Source organism: Cupressus sempervirens, chromosome 10, assembly GCF_028749045.1.
Source record: "Cupressus sempervirens isolate cs-2001-9-10 chromosome 10, ASM2874904v1, whole genome shotgun sequence".
NCBI classification, from domain to species: domain Eukaryota; kingdom Viridiplantae; phylum Streptophyta; class Pinopsida; order Cupressales; family Cupressaceae; genus Cupressus; species Cupressus sempervirens.
The window spans coordinates 768,415,878-768,421,365 of record NC_143127.1 but is presented as its reverse complement, the minus strand read 5'-3'; positions in this window follow the sequence as shown (position 1 = coordinate 768,421,365).

The following is a 5,488-nucleotide window of genomic DNA, read 5'->3' as shown; positions in this document are numbered from 1 at the left end:
ATTGGTTTGTACATTTAATCAATTGATGGATTGAACAATAAAAATAGAAACGCTAAAGCTATTATTACAAATTGCATTGTGCTTAAAGCTAGACCATAGTTGTGAATAAAATACAAAATATGATCTACAATAGAAAATATTTCAACATAGTGGATGTGAATTCTTCATAGGGGTAACCATTATCCATAAAATGAAACATGCCAAAGACACTATCAAAGAATTTTATGGAAACAAAGTCATTTTCTAGGTGTCCACAAAAAATAACCATCATAATATTAAGGAAAAATGAAAACCCTTCCCATGCAAGCAATGCAAATTGAAAAATATAGGGAATTTGATTTTCCTTAGGCTTGCTAGTGATCACAACAAGATATGGAATCCAAAAATACAGCTCACCCCCATGATTTTGTACAAATAGCATCAATAATGTGGGTGACATAAAAGAATAGCATCAACAATGTGGATGATACAAAAGGGAAGACTTTATGGGGAAATATTGTGTAGACCTTAATGTAGAAAGTGGGATCATAGACAGTTGTGGTTGTTTGAGAAGGTCCTAAACCAAAACTCTTCCTTTTTGTAGATTAATCAAAATTTCTTCTAAGAAGCCAAATCATCATGAATATTAATCAAAATTTCTTCTAAGAAGCAAAATCATCATGAATATCATTTGTAACACTTTGCTTTTGAAGTTGTATCAATTATTCTTAGCAATCATAATGAGATTAGAGGAAGTCAAATTGCATCTAAGACATATCTATTTTTTCATGAAAGATGACCGAGTGCAACTAATAGGGGAGTACATTAGATTCTATTGCATGAGGATGAGACTCTCACCAGCAAATATTTTCTAGTGTTGGATGAAACTATCATGTTCAAAAGTGTACTTCTAGAGTTATCTTCCCATAAGAAAAAGAAGGAAAGAGATCAAATTTGAGTCCAACTACAAAAATAAAACTCTAAATTTTAATTAAAAGAGAAAAAACCACATAACATAAAGATTAAGGGTCAATTGAATTAAAGTACCTGTAATTGACCAAAGCCATTTTGCGAATCTTGTTTGAGTTAAAGTGTTCCCACATATTTTTGAATGGTGAGCTTGTGTAGATTCTCAAATATCCTTTCAAATGTGAAACTTACAAACATGTAACCCAAATTGCACCAGTTTCTATACATAGACTTTTAGTGGAAGATGAAGTAAGACTTTCAGTTCTTATTTGAAATCAATATACAAGTAGAAAAACTTATAAGCTTATTCAAATTGGAATTTTGACAATTTTGCAATTTTATTAGTTCAGACTTGTTGCAACTCAAAAATGATAAGGTAAACAATGAGACCAATTATTTGACAAATAATTGTGTATCCAATCTTGGGAATTGGAAATAAATTGCATTTGTTGAAAATATGTTTTTGCCAAAAGAGTAGTGCAAGGTGAGCCTTCATATAACTTTAATTTATTTTGTCAAAAATTAAAAAATAGCATAATCTCTTAAAAAATTTGCTGGACTCAAGCCCATGTGGTAACTCAAATGTTGAGTGCCTCCATTCTCAAATCCCTCGTGAGGAAGAGTTAAATTCCATAATACATTTTGATATTAGAAGGTGTCTCTTTCCCATTGAAAATTTCTCCTATAGATCTCCCTATATCTATTACGCATGCCCATGTCCAAGTGCCCTTCCAAAGGACAAGCATCTCCAAGCTTGAGTGAAAGAAACTGATTGTTAAAAAAGATTGTGTAGTTGTTCTCCAAAGATTTATAATTGTGCCTTAGGTAAGATCTAAGGGAAGTCCATTGAAATACAAAATCGATCTTATAATTTGTTGTAACTAAGTTTAGAAGAAAATGACTATAGCTCACAGAAACCCTTTGAGATTTACATTCACATTAGTAATAGTATATACATTGACTCCTAGCACAACTAAAGCCACAAGCTACCATAGCCCTAACTTCCTATAATACACTCCATCACACAAACCACAAGAGTCATGCTCAATTTTGGAGTCTATGAAAAGAAAAGAAAAGTAGTCATAGGTAATTACAAGGAAATTTAGAGAAGATAAAGTCATCTAAATCTAATAGGAAAACATGGCAAGCTATAAAAGGAGAATTCAAAAACAATGTTAAATAATAAATCTAATAAAATCCAACTAAATAAAACATGAGGGTCAAGTTCATTTCCGCAATAGACATATTGGAAAGAATAGAGAACCAAAGAAGATCCCACAATGTCACATGCTTTGAGGTTGAATATATAGTTGCATTGGATATAAACCCCAATCGCACTTATAGAAACATGGAATTTAGTCAAAGTGGTTGTTGCAATAGTGAGGGATAAATGTGAAAAACTATTATCCTTCTTGGAAACCACTTATTGCTTCATCTGAAACCATTTAAACTATCTTCATGGAGATGCAAGCATGAAAGATCACAAACTTCCCATGACAATGATTGAAAGAATACCCATGGACAAAATCTACTCCATTTGTGTATGATTGTATAGGAAATTGAAGGAAAATAGTATAGACAAGCACAAAATGTCCTTTTACGTGCTAATTTCTTGAGGGATCCTCTACAACCCAAAAGAAATAAACTCAACTTATTCTCTTTAATGTTGAAACAAGATGCAAAGAGATTTAAAATACAACTTTCAAACAATAGTAAATAGATATAGATTTAACTAATGGAATTAAAAAAAAAAAAAAAAACTTGTTTTCTTTTTCCATCCAATCAACTATTTGTGGTATTCATAATCTACTTTAGAACCACTTTTTCTAGTTGGAATAGAGAACATGAGAAAAATAAAATCCTCTCTTGTGAGAAAAACATAGCATGGCTATTGTCCATAAATTGATGGAATCATTGACAAGGAATGAGACATAATTACTACTCTCCATATACTATTAGATATACTTCCTTGACTAATAAATTCAGAAAAGTAGAAATAATTGATTAAGCTGAAGGATCAATACGTAAAATGTAGCAAGATGGCCATTTTGGATTTTTTGACTCTGAAAAGAAAACAATGTCTACTGTTGGAAGTATCAGGGTTCTGAGAGGGGGTGGGGGGTGAATCAGAACACTATTAAATTATCCCAAAATTGATTTCAGTTATTTTAATTCACAATTTACAATAGTGGAGAAATCAAACTGTACTAAAATGTAAACATACTAAATAATATCAACCCACAGAAAGAAGAGACATCAATTTTGTGCCGAGTGGAAAACCCTCAAAAATCCTCACGGTTTCGTCATGGGGAGAAAAACCACTCTATGAACCTATATTCTTTATTGAGTTCCAACTCTTTTAAAATCAGCAGCTTCTACTGCTCAGGGTATTTAACCCTTTTATCAGTGCTATAATTACAACCTTATACATACATATAAATGTGTATGTATGACATTTATACATGCATACAAGTCTATAATAAGACTTTTAGGCTTTACAAACTATTCTGAAATATAAGTCTTCTTTCTTCTTTTTTTCTCAACTCATACACTTTAAATTACAAATGATCTCTATATTTATAGAGATAAAATTCGAAACTGATAAGTTACATGAACCTAACTAAACCAGTTAGGATTAATCAAAAACTTCCTTTTAAAAATGTTGTTTGAAAAAAACCAACTGAAATTAGTTACAACTCGAATCTGGCCTTCTCTTATAAAACTGTCATCCATAACTTCCTTTTTATCCAAAACTGTGTTGGTAGAATTCTGGGTTTAATACCCTCAAAAAGATCTTTAGAAAAAATCATTTAGCCTTCAAGAAGAAAACCATTTTACCTCTATTTTTAAACTTTCATTCAGTGTTTCGAGTTTGAACATACAATGCCTCTGAATCCATCTTTATTTCAAACTATTTATGAAGACAAGAAACCTCTATTTGTGATTTCCAAGAAAACAAAATTCTATTTATTTAGTTTTATTTCCAAGACAAAATTCTATATAGGGTTTCCGAAGAAAATATGAAGAAAATAATCTTGACTGTGCTTTTCCCTTTTTGGATTTCAAACATCATTTTACTGTTATGAAGATTAAAAAAATTCATTTAACCTTGAGCTATTAAAAAAATTTATTGTTTCAAACCCCTTTAAGAAATTTGTTCTTTTAAAAGAAAAATGATATTTTCTTTTAAACCCGAAACAAAAAAAAAAAATTCTTTGGTAGCATTTCTTTTTCAAACTAATGTTTTAGATCTTTCATTATTTATCCCAAACTTTTTCAACATACCGAGGTTGAGAAAAGAAAGAAATCTTCTTTGTAAAATATGGTGTTACCAGATTTGAAGAAGAAAACTTCAAATTTATACAAATTGAAACACTTGAGACTGTATTGGTTATACTGCTCGAGTATAAAGATGGCATACCTGAAACAACCATTGCCCCTTTTTATTTTTACCTGAAAACCCTTATGAATTTGCTCCAAAAGAAACTTTGTTTGTTTGATGATAGAGATATCACCATTCACCTCGAGCATGCACATGAAATAAAACAAAAAATGAGTGTGAATGAAACCATCAAAGAAATGACACATAATGAAGACCTATGCAAAGAAATGTCACATGAAGAGCTGTGCCTGCAACCTATTCCATACAGCTGATTGGATACATTACCTCCAATGAAGAACTGAACCTTCATATACCAAAGATCCAAAGAAAGATTATGATCTGTTCATATTTCACTGTCAAAGAACCCTTCTTAGATCCAAAAAAAACAAACAAAAATTTCATCATACATTCTGTCATAGTTCCTTTCATTCTAGATGAGCACCCACAAAGAAAATTAAATTTCACTATTGTTTGAAGTTCGCCACAGGATTTTTACACTTGGTGTGAACTGACAGAATAGAATTAAATACCAAGTCTTTTTATTCAGTATTTATAGTCACAGCTACCACCAAAGGCACATTTTCTTTATTAACCACATTGAAAATTTTTAATGTATACCTTATTTGATTATCACCTTTTAATATTCACATTTTGCCACCATTTAAAAAGCCATCGTTGTCAACACCTACAACTTGTTTGTAGAAATGATTGGCTTCGTCTTTTTCTGTCACTTGTAGCTATGTGATTGATGCTCATTATGAAATTGATGGAATAGTTAAGGACACAAAGTATTGATTTAAATACATATGTTTCTGTGTGTTAATATATATATACGTGTGATGGTTTATGTAAGACAAGATCTTTCTGGAGTAGATTCACTTAGGAATAAGATGCTAGATGGAGGCTTGGCTCCTAGTGCTATAACTTAAAGCTATCTGATTGATGCTCATTGGGAAATTTATGGAATAGTGAAGAACATGAATTGTGTTTTAGTTTTCTATTTGGACTGCCACATATAGAGTAATAATGGATTTATCTATTTTGAGGAAATTTAAAGACAAAAGTCCCATTGAAGCAAATAAAGGAATTAATGACATTATCCATAGGGTTTGAGAGAGGGGGAATGTGCATAAGAACAACATTTAATCATGTTGTGGT